This window comes from Ceratotherium simum, chromosome 13 (assembly GCF_057802395.1).
Source record: "Ceratotherium simum simum isolate JZ-2026a chromosome 13, ASM5780239v1, whole genome shotgun sequence".
Taxonomy (NCBI): Eukaryota; Metazoa; Chordata; class Mammalia; order Perissodactyla; family Rhinocerotidae; genus Ceratotherium; species Ceratotherium simum.
The window spans coordinates 12,583,639-12,600,879 of record NC_141912.1 but is presented as its reverse complement, the minus strand read 5'-3'; the positions used below and the strand labels follow the sequence as shown (position 1 = coordinate 12,600,879).

Genomic DNA, 17,241 nt, shown 5'->3' with positions numbered 1-17,241 from the left:
CCCATTTTACACAGAGCACTGGCCACGCAATAAAGGAAAAACCCATAATACATAAGGGAAGGCTCTGGGCCAAACTGGACCTTCCATACCAAGCAATTAAAAATAAGCTCCCTGTTAGTTAAAATATCATAGCATTCTAACATTTTAATATAATTTCCTGAAGAATGAGTAGTGAGAGAACATTTTAATTGTAGATTTTTGCAGAGTGATGTTTTAAGAATATTTCTATATCAGTAATACAGAGCATCCATAATTTACTAACGCACCACCCTTTTCACTCTGGTCAGGATTTTTGTGAGCTCTTCTTTAATGCTTAGCTACAAATTTATTTTCTTGTTCATACCCACCACGGAGGTAGCAGGTATACGCTGCAACATTGCAGAATAATGCCTTGTAATCCCTGGAACATTCATGCAAGTATAAAAGAGACCAAAACATCAGACCACCACCCTCATTTCCTTACTGACCATTCATTTCCCATACTTCCCCCAGACCTCTCACACACAGTGTAGCAGATGCAATCAGCACCCCGCCCATATCCCATTGGCACTTACTTCCTTAACTAGAGAGCTTACTGGAAACACCTGCAACTCTAAATGGAGGGCTTTTTTCTGACAATAGGAGTAAAGCAGCAAGAAGAGCTGGAGAGACAATGCCCCCTGAAGCAGCATTCAACCTATGATGGGAGAAGGAGTATGTGAATACATACCCACTTTCCACACCTTTAAATTGGAATAACTTGGAAGCGGTAACTGACTTGATAATACACTCTTTATTGCCCTCCTTCTCTGTTCTATTTTTTTTCCCCAAACCTCTGCTAGTATTTCCTGAGTATGCCCCCCAAATAAACTACTTGAACTCAAAATCTTATCTCTGGGTCAGCTTCTTGGAAAGCCCAAACCAAGATCTAACACATAGTTCCCATATTCACTCAATGTTCTGAGCTTACAATATACTGGAACTGAAAGGCACCTCACAGTCCTGTTAGACAACCCTGACTGGTTTGATTTTCACATGGAAAAACAGAGATCCAGACAGATGGACCCCAAAATCACATAAGCAGTTAATAGCAAACAGCAAGTATCCTGAGTCCCCCAGGATGCTACTCTGAGAGTGAGACTTAAACCTGATTAACCGCCCTGGACATTTTGGAACTAAAACACTACTTTTAGCAGAAGTATGTCATGGGATTTGAACTGAAGAATAGAAAAAAGTCCAAAGCGATATGCTGAGTATAAGAGAACAAAAAAATGAAGAGGATGATATATTCTCTGAAAGTGACAGGAGTAATAGAGAAAGGTATTATTATTATTAGTCAAGGAGAGATGAGAATACATAGGAAAATCTTAGTCAAGGAGAGATGAGAACATGTAGGAAAATCTTCATAAGAGCTAAAGGAACATCTCATCCTCTTCAACTCCCAAATACTTACCATTCAATATTTTGAATGTATATTTTTAAAAAATATATAGTTTGGAAGAACAACCCCTCAGAGCCCTGGACCCTTGAATAACAATAGATAAGCCCCTTTCTCTGTATTGTGCTTTCGGTCAGAAGAGTCAAGGCTGTCTCATGGCCTCTGGTTTTGCTCTTCATCTGTTGTAATTTGGTGCCTTGACTTTGACAATTTACAGCTCTTTCCATAGAGGGTAAACCTAGAGGAAAGCAGATACCACAGAACCTTTAAAAAAACAAGACACTGGCCTATTTGAAAAGTGCTCCATGAAGCTCATAGTTTTCTTAAATGACATTGTAGAAGGGAAAGTGTGCTTCAGAATAGTTTATGAGCCATATAAATATTATTCTACGTGTGTTTGTTCTCATTTGTCCAAACTTCCACATTCCTCTCTGGGGGCTTCACATATTAAAGTAATCCTGCAATTATCAACTAATAATAATACCTTCAAAGGAAAATAATATTCTTAATGGCACATCATCAAGTTTTTTATTTATTTTATTCCTCTAACATTTCAAGAGGAGGGCATTTAAAATTGGAGATAAATAATAGTCTTATTTGATTCTTATCTTGATTTTGCTTTTTATGAATAAAGAGAAGCTTTTGAGTTTAGGTTCAAGGTCAAAATATGGAAGACTTCATTTATTCGGAGACTCTTTTATTTATTTTTCTTTTTGTGAGGAGATCAGCCCTGTGCTAACATCCGCCAATCCTCCTCTTTTTTTGCTGAGGAAGACGGCCCTGGGCTAACATCTGTGCCCATCTTCCTCCACTTTATATGGGACGCCGCCACAGCATGGCTTGCCAAGCAGTGCGTCGGTGCGCGCCCGGGATCCGAACCAGCGAACCCCAGGCCGCCGCAGCGGAGTGCGCGCACTTAACCGCTTGCGCCACCGGGCTGGCCCCTCGGAGACTCTTTTCAAACACAGGTTTTTAGAGCAGGGGTATAGGCAGAATAATAACAGCCTCACCAAAGATGTCCACATTCTAATCCCTGAACCTGTGGATATGTTACCTTCCACAGCAGAAGGGATTTTGCAGATGTGATTAAATTAAGGCTCTTGAGATAAAGAGATTATCCTGGATTATCCAGATAGGCCCAATGTAATCATAAGAGTCCTTATAAGAGGGAGGCAAAGGGGACAAGTCAAAGAAGGAGATGTGATGACAGAAGCAGAAGTTGGAGTGACAGCATTGCAAAGAAGGAACCACAAGCCAAGGAATGCAGGTGGCCCTGAGAAGCCAGAAAAGGCAAGAAAACGAATTCTCCCTTGGAGACTCTAGAAGGAACCAACTGCCTTTATCCCAGTGAGACTGATTTTAGTCTTCTGACCTCAAGAACTGTGAAAGAATGCATTTGTGTTGCTTTAAGCCATGAAATTTGTGATAATTTATTACAGCAGCAACAGGACACAAGGGGTACGTGTAAATATTATTGCTACATAATCTACCAAAGAGTTCAACCCCATGCTGTCCATGCTGATTCACCCAATCTCAGGGCAGCAGGGTAGAGTGGAAAGAGCAAAGCCTTAGATCAGACATCCCCTGAGTTCCAATCCTGGCTCAGCCACTTACTGTTTGTGCTTTGGGGCAAGTTACTTCACCTCCCTGAGCCTAACTGCCTCATAGGTAAAGCAGTGGTTGTCTATATTTCAGATCCAATAGAATTATATCTCTAGCATATTGTCACCCTCGTTCTACACAAGCACAAATCTATGTCCTATCTCTGTAGAGTTTTGCCTCTCTGGCCATTTCATATAATTATACAGCATAGAGGCTGTTTGCCTGGCCCATATTTATCTCTCCAGGCTCACCCTTTACCGATCTCCCATCCCCCCACCTGCAATGACAGCAAAACAGAATTCCTTTTAGCTCTCTGAGTTTTCACAGTTTACTCACAATTATGCTCTTTAGAGATACGGAGATATGGTTAAGAAGACAACTTTTGCAACGACTGTTGTTTTTGTCAGTCTTAGATTCATGCCCATGAACTACCCATGGCATAAAATGGGAAACATTTATATGGCATCTAAAATTTTAATAATTTTTATTTATTTATTTTTTTCCCCCAAAGCCCCAGTAGATAGTTGTATGTCATAGCTGCACATTCTTCTAGCTGCTGTATGTGGGACGCGGCCTCAGCATGGCTGGAGAAGTGGTGAGTCGGTGAGCGCCCAGGATCCGAACCCGGGCCGCCAGCAGCGGAGCGTGCGCACTTAACCGCTAAGCCACGGGGCCAGCCCTAAAATTTTAATTCTTTACAGCCTGTCATCGTAATCCTACTGGCAAAAAATGGGGTGGGATAAGAATGGCTTTTTGGTGGATTAAATTTAACTTTAAAATATTCTGTGCACTTAGGTCACCTTCTTTTGGGTTTAATAGTTAAATAACTTGATATAGTTATTAGACAAATTGGGTCTGCATCCATCTACCAGAATAAACAGGGATACATCCTTTTCTATGTTGCTGTAATTTTATTATCAGAAGTTAGAAGTGACCTTAAGACGTAACCACAAATATTGGCTAATTATTGTGCGAAAGAGAAGTTTAGCTTCAACTAGGCTAAAACTGAAATGATTGTATTTGGCAGCATTCTCTAATGTTTAGATGTACAATATTTAATTACCCCAACCACAGGTAGCACTCTCAGCTACTTAGGGGTGCACTTTGCAACTGACTCATCCAAGAAGATTCATTGGGGTGCAGTTCTAAGCAGAATCAGATGCTCCACAGAAGTAATATTACCTTTATTTTATGCTAGAGACAAGTGGATTGAAACACCTGCTCTTACCGTTTTTAAGGCAATTTTTTTCTCTTGATGTTTTTTGCACAGGATTCTGTGCAAAATGTGTGTCTAAATACTTGAGCATATTAAACATTTTTTATCTGAGCATTAATGTTGGGTGTACCCATAGTTAAATCCGTAGATCCCCCTATAAGCGTAAACAGTGAGACCCTCTATAGGAGTGAGAATACCAGACACGTTGTTGAATTTTCATAGCTGAATGTCAACTCTGCAGTCAGAACATCTGGAATCTAAAGCATGTGGCTCTTTCTTTTATCAGCAAAATAGAAATAGGCACTTAAGACTGCTAAAGAAGTCAAGTATGAATTCACAGCAATCCAGCACTCACCAGACTCAGGCAAAACATCTGATTTTGAGAGAGGCAGCCTAGAAACATTAACTCTACTTTTCCAGGTCAGAGCTTCTCGATGCTGGCTGCACATCAGGATCGCCTGGGGTGCTTTAACGATACCTATGCCCAAGTCTCACCCAGAAAGTTTGATTTAGAATCTTTTAAAGGCTTCCCAGGGTCATGAACCACTATTCTAGAACCTTGCTTCTCCAAGCGTGGTTCATGGATCAGCAGCGTGAGCATCACCTGGGAGACGGTGAGAAATGAAGTACGTTGAGCCCCACTTCACACCTGCTGAATCAGAATTTGCATATTAACAAGATTCCCAAGAGATTCTAATGCATTTGAAAGTTTGAGAACCACTTTTCTTAGAAGGTTCTATAAGCTCTTTGTAGTGTCAGATCATCAAAAAGCAGAACTCTCTGGTGAAATGCCTTCGTTGATCTCCAGTTCCATGATTTGCCTGAGGATCAGTACAGTCCATTAGTGTCAATTAAACAATTGTATAATTCTCATCAGAGATATTTTCCCATTATATACCCAATATTCTTTATGTAAGAATCCATGCAATAAAAGTCACTTTACATTTTAATAACAGAGAGAGCTCATGTCACCAGATGAATTTAGTTACTACTTTTACATAATTTTAAAGTCTGCAGAAAGTCTAATTCATGAAAGTCTCTAAAAATTACAGGTGTTCTATATACATTGGCTCAGTGGTACTCCTATTTCATAAACTAAATTTTTATGGAGGCCAAAGATTTACACAATCATTCCAATAATTATGTAAACTACTTCATTTCTTTGGCCATGAATAATGGTCCATAGGAATTTCAAGAGACAGCATCCTTGTTAAATCATTGAGATACATGCCCAAGTAACCATTAGTGGATGCACCTGGAATGGTCTCCACTTGTAACTGTACTTGAGTACCCATCTCGCTGCCACTCAGCTGCAAGCCAGCGGTGAGAACTGGGAAGAGTGTACAGTAGTGGATCTCCACCTGCAGACCTGGGACCAGCAGCATCACCTGGGAACTTGTTAGAAACACAAGTTCTTGGGTCCCACTCGGACCTACTGAATCAGAAGCTCTAGGGGTGGGATGTAGCAATATCTGTTTTAAGGAGCCCTCAGTGATTCTTATGTGTACGGAGTTTGAAAACCACCGGGAGAAAGAGGTGTGAGGCAGGCTCAAAGAGTTTTCCTTTCTAACAATTTCCCAGGTGAAGCTGATCAGGGAACTTTAAAAACCACTAATGAAGGGCAATGAGAGAGAAAGCAGCATAAACCTCATTTTATTTTAGCCATTTTAGGAGGCTTTAATTCTGAGAATTTTAGTTCATTAAAAAAAAAATCTCAAAAATAACGAGAAAATATTTTTTCCTATTCCTGGAGTCAATGTCTCCTTTGAAGCTGTTTTCTGGCTCATTCATGACATTCTACCTTAGGTTCTTAAGGGCTAACCTACTAACATTATGATTTCAGTAGAGAAGTTATCTCCTGAGTTATCATTTACAAATGCAAATATGGTGAAAGGGGTATGAAATTCCATGAAAGGAAATGAGTTTGAGTGCAAATCATGGAAGCCAGTTGTCACCTTCCCCTTGGGTTATTTTCCCTGAAGGATTTCTATAATTCTAGTGAGTGGAGACAGACACATAGCATAGATTCCCCAGAAGCATTATAAAGTCGGCTCTGCCAGATTTAGAAATCTCAGTATCCAGGGCTCTGCCCCCCACATCCAAACCCAGAACCTCTGCCCAGGCATCTGTTAGCTCTTGGCAAAACAGGGCTTCCTGTTTTCAAGATAATGTTTTAAAATGGCTCATAAAAGGTTTCTTGGACATAACGAGTCCTTGCAAAGCAATATTTTGATGATTAAACTATAAATGAATCAGAAACATATGGAGCGAATTTCCCTTGGGTTTGGCAAAACACACTTTGGACTTTTTTCCATCCAGAATATCTGAAAGATGGTTTCGAGTGTTTATTGAATCAAATATGGCTTCACTTTTCCCAGTTCCTTTTTAGGCTATGGCAGTTTAAGAAGAGGACAAAGATTTCGTAAGGTTTCTTTGTCTTAGCCTTTGTTCCTAAGTTATCAGATCTCTCTAGAAATGCAGCATTTATTCACCTAAGACTTGCAGTTGACTGCGTACATAGTACAGTTGCCAGCTGCACTGCAACTCTCTCTCTTTTGGTTTCAGAATAGTTCAAGAGGTTTCTTTTTCATTTATAAAGGAAGAGTTTCAGACTTGGGTTATTTCAAAGAATAGAAACTCTTGTAGGTGAACTCTTTTCCACTTACCTACAGAGATTCAAGCTAACTGCTCTTGCATCCTCTGGCATTTGAACACTGTGGGCAGAGGCGTTTTGATGGAGTGCCATGGCTCTGCAGAGCCCCTTCCGTGTGGTCAGAAAGAGTGCTCATCTTCCGGACATCGTGAAGGGACATTTTAGAAAGAAACAAGGAGCCCAAGATTCCGATAGGAGTTTTTTCCCTATTATATATTGTTAACATGTTTTTGAATATAATAAGCAACTCTGGCACTTTTTAGATGAAACACCTTCTGTCTGTGGAAACTACCCCATCCCCAGGCACAGTACTACTATGAGTGCTGTGGAAATAACCCTTAATACCTAAGAGTCAGGGGAATATTTAATTTTTTACTATTTCAAGGAATTGGGCAAATAAGTCTCAGTGATACAGATTTGGGAAACTTAGAGACTTCATATCTTTAAAAAAAAGTTTAAAGACAATTGATATTTGAGATGAAATGCAAAACAAGGACCATGTCTTTTTATGCCGCGTTATCCAAACCTATTACACAAATGGCATAATCATGCTTTCGTCTATTAATGAGCACATCTGTAAGTAAATCATAGGTCTAATAATGTGAAATGCAAGAGCGATTGGGAGAATAATTCTTTTTAAGTAACATGTATTACATCCTAGGAAACCTTGAAAAGTTCAAACTTTTTTATTAAACAGCACAGCGTAACACAACATGTCCAATTTCTGTAGATACCAAATAATTTTAGCCACCCCTCTGCAACAGCAAAAAAAAAAATAACATTAAAAAAAAAAAACCTAAAGGCTAGGAGAGAGGAACGACATTCTCGTGGGAGAGAAGAATTTGAACAAAAACATGAAGGTAGAAACTATGCAGTCATAAGGAAAGAATACTGGAAAAAATAAAATTAAAAACAAGAAACTAGAGAACAATATAGGGTATCATTAATATTAATCCTTCTCTTCCACCAAGATCTCAAATTCCAAAACTTCTGTCTGTGATGACAACCTCCAGGGTGACTCTGCCTGGGTTTGAATTCTCTGCTCCGTTGTTTATAAGCAGGGTGTCCATGAGCAAATTACTTTGCTCCTCTAAGCCTCAGTCTCCACATTTGTAAGATGGGCATAATAGTCTCTGCCTCATAGGGTTGCTGTGAGGATTAAATGAGATCATTTATCAAGATCCTCTCAATAGCACCTGGAATATAGTGAGCACTCAAAAAATAACAGCGGGCATTTCTGTTCTCAAGCCCCAGTCCTTGATCCCTGCTGAACCTGCTGCTTACCCTCCCCGCAACCTTTGCCCTTCAGGCCCTCCCGATTCCAACAGTTTATCACCTCTATCCGACTTCAGAGTCTTCTTGGATCACTTCCTTCTCTGCCCTCCACATGCAATCAGTGGCCAAGTCCTGTTGATTCTACTTCGTAAACCGTTTATCATTTACCTCCTCCCCTCCATTCTTCATTGCTATCACCTGGTCCAGGCCCTTGTTCTGTCCTTAAAAATGAATGTCATTATATTATGACATTCCAGTCTGGCAGACTGGGTTTATGCCAGCTGGTAGCCTTGGCAAGGTCCTTATCTCTCCCAGCCTTAGTTTACTTCTCTGTGGAAAGGAGATGACTAGTAGATTCTTGATATTCACAGTAGCCCTGTTCTAAAAAGTCGCTGTGAACTGAATTAGTGAATACTGAACCACCGATCCTAGGGGAAATACAGGGTGAGGTTCCTGCAAGCCTCTGGTCACAATGCGTTCATCAGTTGATCCCTTGTCTTATGTGTGTTTCTGTTTAAAGACACCTTATTTAGTATATATCATTGATTCATTAACCTTGAACTCACGGTCAACAGCACTATAACTCATGCCTGAACAAAGCTTATCTAACATACAAACAATATTTTCTCTGTGAAGCACATCACGGCCTCCTTGTGCTTAGGAGCACTCGAAAGTACTTCAGCACTATGCTTGGGGACCATTTAAAACAGCAAAATCGCCAACCAAAAGCAAAAAAACGCAAAAAACATGAGACTAAATAGACCATGAAAATGACACTTTGAATGTATGAGAGCTGAAACAAGAAGGCAGAGCATCACCTTCTTCAGTTTCAGCTGGGAATGTACGTGTGGTGCAACTAAAGTCTTTTGCTGTTCTGCGCATGTCCATGAATGACTGTGAAAGCACCATGAGTATTGATGTGGGGGTTAAAAATAAATTTTAGCGAGCAAGCAAATTTGCAAATACAGAATCTGTGAATAATGCAGAGCGAGGGAATTGGACCTACATTGCAAGTTTGCTGTGCAGATTACAGGAGATAATCTAAAGGAAATGCTTACAACTACTAGGCACTCAACAAGTGAGAGCTATTTATTAGTAGTAGTAATTATTAGTATTAACCATTGTTATGCCCTCCACTACTGCACTAGTATTGCAACAGATGGGTGCACTCACCATCTCTCTGCTTTCAGCCCACCCTACACATAGTTTTAAGCTCTGATCATGTCATTCTCTGCTTGATATTCAAATTCTTTCCAATGTCCCTACAACTGGTCGCTTTCTTTTCATCCTCTCCTCCAACAAAACTGGCCCAGTCACCATGCCTCACGCACAATCCAGGCACACCTTCCTCTATGATTTTGTTTTTCCCACTTATTCCCTCTCCTCTGTTGGGACAGTCCCCTGCCTCCCCCTGCCCCACACCGCCTCCATATTGAAATCTACCTATTCAGCCCGAAAGCCTCTTGTTAAAAACATTTCTAAAGCCCTTTCTAGCTAGAATTAATATCTCCTTCTTTTCAACCTCAATAACCATTTTTTTCTGTTCTCATGAAGCTGTCATTTTCTATACTTTATTAAAACTTTTATGTACATGTTTTATTTCCCTAAATAGATATGAGTAGATCTGATTCATCTTTTCTTATTCTGTAAAACTCTTTGCACAACACCTTGTCCTTAGTTCAGTAGATAGTAAGTGCTTACTGATTAAATACAAGAACAACAACAACAAAAAGCCCAAGGTAGCTATCTTTTGTTTTAGTGAAAAAACTCCATTTTTATTTGAGAAATTCTGTATATGAACAAACCAACTTAAATAAGAGTTCCTAATTTATATGAAAATCAATAATACTAACACTAATTTTCTTAAAGGTTTCTTAAAGTCTGATGGCCGGTTCTTGAGTGTTTGTCCTTATCACTTTCAGCCTCCAGCTCCTTTTTTGGGCAAGTCATGAGCCTTAAAATCAGAGCTAAATAATACAGGTACTGACATATTCCCAATTACATCATAGTTTCTTTCAACAGCCTCTTTCTACCAACCCAAACAAGAGCACTGGACACTTGGAGAGAAAATTGCATCCAAATTGCTTGAAGGTTGGGCAAACTAATTTAGCACTAACTCATTACTTCCCCTGCCTCTGAAATGGATCCTGGTAGAAGGGGAAACCTGTCTAGTAATAATGGAGTGTGTTCTTGTTTGTGCTGAAACCGCACCAGGAGAAGGATCAGGAGGTTGATCACGATGCTCGGGGAACTGACTTTTCCCTCCTGGGCATTGGAGGCATAACTTATTTTTAAGGAAAAAGGACACAACAGGGTGTTTTACAAGTTACTAAATGTGTGCGTCTTTGTTTTTTGCGATATAATTTTTTACCACCAGTCATTTTAAGAAGAAAATCAAGGTACATGTTTTGCTTGCATAATTTCCCCCTTATGCCACTGTTTGGATCCAGCATCTAGACCGATAACAGCGAGCTAGGATGTGCCCCCTAAGAGTGTGAAAATGGTCCAGCTAGTGGTGCAGCTGCGAGTGGGGAGGAGGAAGAGGAAGCCAGTGAGCACACTCACCCTCATCCATGTACACTTGCGTATCACCTGCTCCTCCCCTGTTACCACTTTTTCTTTCATGCCTTTTCATGTCTGTGAATTTAGAATAGGTGTCAGTTCTCCTGTGCTTCCCATATTTGTGGGGACATCTCAGCCATGAGCTGGGTCTGGGATCTCTTGCTCTGAAATCAAAGATCTGAATTTAGAAAAAAAGAGATGTGTAAATATCACTTAAATGATCTTCCTCTCTACTCACAAATTCCGTTTCAAGAATAAATAAATGTGCATGTGTGCACATGTATACCTGGTGTGTATTTCAGGTAACCATGTCATTGAATATCACAGTTCATACTGAATGGGAACAGGGAGAGTTGGAGACTGACTGAAGAAATGGTGAAAAATATGCATGATCCTGCTGAACAAGGCAGGAACCTGGATGAAAGGATCATTCTCTGACTTTTCTTAAGAAACAGACATTGAAAGGAAGTGGGAAACTAGCCAATGAAATGCCATAATCCTTTTGACCTCAAAGGAGCATCTAATTCCAAATAATGTTAAATCCATCCTCCAAGAAGAGCTGTCACCATAGAGATGCCACCTTGCTAGGGACAATCTGCTAGTTCTTTGATAGAACATCTAGCTGCAAATCAGAAAAACAAGGTCCTCACTTTCCCTCTTAGTTGAAATACACCAGGAAGTCAAGCTTCTCTGGAATCTGGGGCCAGGTCTACCAGGCTACCTTCCATGGTGTCTCCCCACGGCAATTCGGAGATTCATTTTCCTTTATGGGGATGCCATTTTCCTTTATGGACCTGATAAATTCCTAAAATGAGACTACACCTTTTAATGAGTTTCTTAATTGGTGGATGTTACAGGCTGAATTGTGTTCCCCCAAAATTCATATGCTGAAGCCCTAACTCCCAGTACCTAAGAATTTGACTCTATTTGGAGACAGAGCCTAGAAGGAGGTAATCAAAATTAAATGAGGCCATACGGGTGGGTCCTAATCTGATAAGACTGGTGTCCTTATAAGAAGAGGAAGAGACACCAGAGATATTCACACACAGAGGAAAGGCCATGTGAGGACACAGCAAGAAGGCAGCTACCTGCAAGTCGAGGAGAGAGGCCTCAGGAGAAACCAACTCTGCCAACACCTTGATCTCGGACTTCCAGCCTCCAGAGCTGCGAGAAAATAAATTTCTGTTGTTTAAGCCACCTGGTCTGGGGTATTTTGTTACGGTATCACTAGCAAACTAATACAGTATTTATTGGTTATTCATTAGCTGTGGATTATCCAAAGTGATTTTCTTCTGTATTATCAAGAAGAAAATCCTGTTTTTTAGTTGCACACACATTCCTTCTTTTTTTGTCAATTTTCTTTAATCCTAAATAGTTACTAATACCTGTTTGATAGGCCCAGGTGGAGTTCAGGTTCCTAGCATTATTGAGGGGAATACTCTTAAGGTTCTTTTTTTTTTTTTTTTTTAATTTTTTGTTTATTGCAGTAACATTGGTTTATAACATTGTATAAATTTCAGGTGTACATCATTATACTTCTATTTCTGCATAGATTATATCATGTTCACCACCCAAATACTAATTACAACCCATCACCACACACATGTACCGAATTATCCCTTTCACCCTCCTCCCTCCTCCCTCCCCCCTTCCCCTCTGGTAACCACCAATCCAATCTCTGTGTCTGTATGTGTTTGTTTATTGTTGTAGTACTCTTAAGGTTCTTGTCATCTCTTCAGGATTTTTTGTGTGTGTGTGAGGAAGATCAGCCCTGCGCTAACATCCATGCCAATCCTCCTCTTTTTTTTTTTTTTGCCGAGGAAGACTGGCTCTGGGCTAACATCCGTGCCCATCTTCCTCCACTTTATATGGGACACCACCACAGCATGGCCTGACAAGCAATGCATCGGTGCGCACCTGGGATCTGAACCCAGGCCGCCAGCAGCGGAGCGCGCACACTTAACCACTATGCCATGGTGCTGGCCCCATCTCTTCAGTTTTGACACAGTATCTCATTTGTTCCTCTCAGTAACCCTGAGAGTAGGGTAGGAATTATTCTGTTGTTTTATAAATGAGGAAATAGACTCAACCGAATGATTTACCCAAGGTATAGCACTGAACTTAAAACCAAGTCTTTCAATCCTCCTCTCTCTGCTGTTTCTCCCACATCCCACTCTTTTTTCTTTCTCCTTAGCAATATCATATTTCCAAGTTTGGGATGTTTTTACATTTCAAAATTTGCTTCTTTGTTTTTGAATCTTGTGTCTTATTTTCCTATAATTCTGTTGGATTCTTTCTTTATGTTTCTCTTAATTTTAGGCTTTGGTGTTGTCATCATGGTGGATTTCTTAGAAGGAGACATGCTACACTATTCTTCACTCTGCCATCTTTAGGACCAATCCCAGGGGGGATTTTTGTATTCAGTTTGTTTCCTTGAGAAGCCCAGGCTATATCTGGAGGACCTTTTATGAAATTCATCCTCTTACCCCATTCCTATGAAATTCATCCTCTTACCCCATTCCTATGAAATTCATCATCTTACCCCATTCCCTGCAACTGTGCATTCTGAATTTCACAGGACCCAGAATACCTATAGAATGCAAAAGTAAAGGCCTTTGATATCTTTTCCCTTTAGATTAATTATACTACTGTCTTTGGACTTTATACTATTTGGTAGGGAGTTTGCTTTATGGGAGGCATTCAATCCCTTTGTTAGGAGACTGCAAAGAGAAAATAGAAACGCAGTTCTTAGGGGGCTGGATAAGGGTAGATGTTTCTGTGTTGTCCTAGTGGAGGCTTGGAACGGGGCAGTCATGATCACAATCGCCCATCTGCATGAGCTGGCCGAGTGGGGTAAACAGCAGATTCAGGAAGAGAAAGGGCAGAGCCACAAGGAATAGCAGGGCTGAAGCGGGAAGAACCAAGCCTGCCACACCAAACTACATCCATGGGAAGGCGTTTGAGGCTCTCTGGAGACAAGGGCTACTCTGTCTTTGTTGGACCACTCCTAGTGTGGTCCCCTAGTGGGATCATCAGGAGCAGTGTGATCCAGGGGTAGGACAGAGAGTCTGGAGACAAATATTCCCCATCTGGTGCTGCCACTGATTCCTGTGTGGCTTAAACCAGTTCAATGGACTCTTCTGTGCAAAACATGGGAACAACGATGCCTCCTCCTATAGAGGAATTGACTTAATTCCAGAACATTCTGAGGATCATTACTGTTGATCTAAGGTTGCACAACATATTCTTTACTCTCTGGCATATTAAAAGGAAAAAATAACCTGGTTTTTCAAATATTTTGTGGTCACTAGGTACCATAAATGATAACAATAATAATAGCAAGTATATTTATTAGGTGCTAACTATGCCAGACACAGTACTATGTGCTGTTCAATCATACAGTATTTTATTTACTTCCCACACAACCTCTAAGGTAAGTACTTACACTATCCAATTTTACAGATGAAGAAACTGAGCCTTAGAAAGGTCAAGAAATTTGCCTAATGTCACCCATTGAATAGGTGTCAGAATGCGAATGCAAACCTAAGTCAGTCTGAACAGAAAAAAACTGGTGCTTTTAACCGAAGTGTCTATAGTGCTGTGAGGACTGGATTTTCACAAGCTGTCGTATTTCACATCTTCTGACCAGCTGTCCCATAGTGTCCCAGCAATGGCCGTCCAAACTACAACTCTGCATCCAAACTGCCTTTCCCAGGCTGTCCCTCACTCTGAAAGTAACACAAAAATCCTTTGTAAGACCACAAGTCCTGGTTCTTGGTGTGGAAAATGTGGGCACCAAGACTTAGGCAGATTACCAAATATTAGGGAATTAGAGTGCAAGGCAATGCATTCAAAACTAAAACTATTCAGAGCACCATGCTGTCTTCTGAGATTTGGAAGGCACTGCCGGGTCTTGCAACGTCTGGAGGTCATCCTTATGAATCTGAGTCCTCATTATATTATTGACGTGCAGAAATGCAGGTTTTCCAGCAAGTTTCAACGGATGGAAATCTGGATAAAAGGAACTCACTGTGCTGACATTAATTATTTAAGCAGTGCTTTCTTGAGGGACTGCCACCGCCTGCGAAGGGGGCTCCAAGAGCGGTTCTCTTATATTATGAATATTTATAATATTATACTATCTAAATTTAAAATGCGGGCTTTAATTAGAAACCTCATTACGCTATGCCTTTTGCTTCGTTGTCATCGTTCAGTTTTGTTTGTTGAGCAACCAAAGAGATAAGAGTCATAGGGCCGCAGTAGAGAGAGGACTCTAGAAATTCATGATCAACAAAATCTTGTTGATCCCCAAATGTGGTTCATGATCTCAAAGATTTAAGAACCACTGATTCAAGATCATTTTTATTTGATACCCAAACATCCTCTTACAGTGATAACTGGACCACTCTAAAGAGTTGTTTCTAGCAGACACTTTCAACTCACATAATTTGCCAAAACTGGGAGTAAGGCAGAGATGGAGCGAGGGGCAGCAAAAACTTGAATATCTCTTTAAGGCATCATTCTAAGCACATTTCCCTTTGGTTCTAACATCACCATACTTTGTTTAGGGCACCTCATGTGGCCAAAAAGAATAGTAACTAGAAATGAACTCTTCCAAACTAATGCCTTGCCTATTTCTCAGGTTCTCTAGGGGTCAGTGAAAAAAAAAATCCATTGTAGTATTTCTTATTCACCCGAGCCAGCTGTTATTAGTTCCCACGTTGATTTTTATCTTTAACTCAAAATACCACAGCCCGAGATGGGATCCCACTGAACCTATTCCTTTATTTATCCTTCCGTGTTCCCAGTCATCTTTCTTTTTTATCGACAACTTCTCCTTGTGTCCGCCTCCCCCGAAATAACAATTCCCGATTTGAGTTTTCCTGTCCTGTCTCTTTAAGGCAGAAACTTCCTGAGGTTCCTAAGCTGCCGGCCTCAGCAGGCGTCCAGACTCCCAGCAGGTCTCCATTGCAGTGAGACTGGCCAGTGAACCTCCCAGAGCTGAAAAACACCACCAGTTTCCTATGGATCTGCTCTGACTTCGAGGGGTCTACACTGACACCAGTGGGTTCCAAGACATCCTATGAACCGGGTCAGAGGATTGAAAACAGAATCACTTGATATTGACAGCTCCAAAAAGGGAAAATTCCCTAAACCGAATAAAACGTAAAACCAATACAAAATCCAACTAAGAAGTACACAAAAAGCAATAAAATTATTTAAGGCTCAAATGCCTACCTTACAGATTTCCCAAAGCTCTCTACTCACACATGTATCCTCCTCTCTGGGTCTGTTTTCTGGCTCGCCAACAGCTGTGCTTTCTTAGACTGAGCAACAGTCTCCTTAAGTGTCGGGCTCTGAAATCCACATGCTACACACGCCCATACAGTCGTTCGGTGCCAGGCAGCCCCTTCGCCTTCCTTCCCAGCCCCGGACCAGCCCGCTCACCAACTCCTACATGGGCTGGAATGGGGAAGGAAAGGGAGCCAACAGGAGTTGGGGATCTATGCAACTCGCCTCGGACTGGGTGGCCACCCATCAAGGATGGAAAGGGTCCATCTCATCCCTTTTCTAACCTTAAAACCCTTCCACAGATGGTTCCTCCAGCCTCACTCAGATCCCAGAACAAGTTGGCAGACTCCTCCTGGCGCTCCCTGCGGGCACCGAGACCGCCCGAGGCGGCAGCCCCCAGCTGACGGGACGGATCGCCTCTTACCTTCACAAAGCCCCAGCTCTTAAAAGCCTGGCCGGAGTCTCCAAGGAGTCCTGCGTTTCACTTGACATTGGAGGCAACCCGTCTCAGAAGCAGGGAACATTTCGAAATGAAACAGAAAGTAACCCGGTGATCCAAACCAGACCCCCGGCTGCACCGGCCCTCCGCAGCAGCCTCTGCGAGTCTTCGGACTCAGCGCGCCCGCCCAGCTGTTTCAGCCTGGAGAGCTTTCAGAGGAAACTGCAGCTTGGAAGTCTGGAACTCACGGCCTAGGATTTTTTTTTTTTTTTAGGAGTATTTGTTGAGCTTTTTAACATGCAGTTTGTCTCCTTCTGCAGGGAATTACTCAGTGAGCCTGTTACCTGACTCACAGCAGCTCCATTATATAATTCAAACTATGCTATTTGAGTTCTGATCAGAAAACCACATTCTCCTCCCCTCCCCCCACATGCCTCCTCTCCCCCTGCAGTGGAGGGGGAGGCAGAGAAAGAGACACTTAAAACACCAAACAATGGCAATTAACCTTCTCGAAACTTCAGTGGGAGGGCTGCATTTTTGCGGTGTATCTTTATTTCCCTTGCATCTGATTCTTCTTGGGTAGAGGACCTCCTAAATGCCAATGCTGAGTTAGCAGGGGTTTCTCAAGATGTAACATCTCAAGATGTAACTGTAGCAGTTCCCTTGATTTCCTTTTAGGGTGCTGTCTGTAGATTAGATAAGTCACTGAATGGATTTTCAAAAGAGAGAGTGAATCATCATTTGAAAAGCCTCACACAGATTTATAACACATGTGCAAAGGAAAT

General features: G+C 41.3%; 1 protein-coding gene across 2 annotated transcripts in view; it reads right to left on the bottom strand.

Moving 5' to 3' along the window:
* Window positions 1-17,241, bottom strand: part of PHACTR1 (phosphatase and actin regulator 1) — a 500,383-nt gene that overhangs the window by 277,824 nt on the left and 205,318 nt on the right. The window contains exon 1 of one of the 2 annotated variants that reach the window (XM_014788747.2): window positions 16,442-16,593. The exons of the other annotated variant lie outside the window; for it this stretch is intronic. The gene's annotated coding sequence lies outside the window, so the exon portion shown is untranslated. Of the gene's footprint in view, window positions 1-16,441; window positions 16,594-17,241 lie in introns of those variants that run through there. 2 annotated transcript variants of the gene reach the window in all.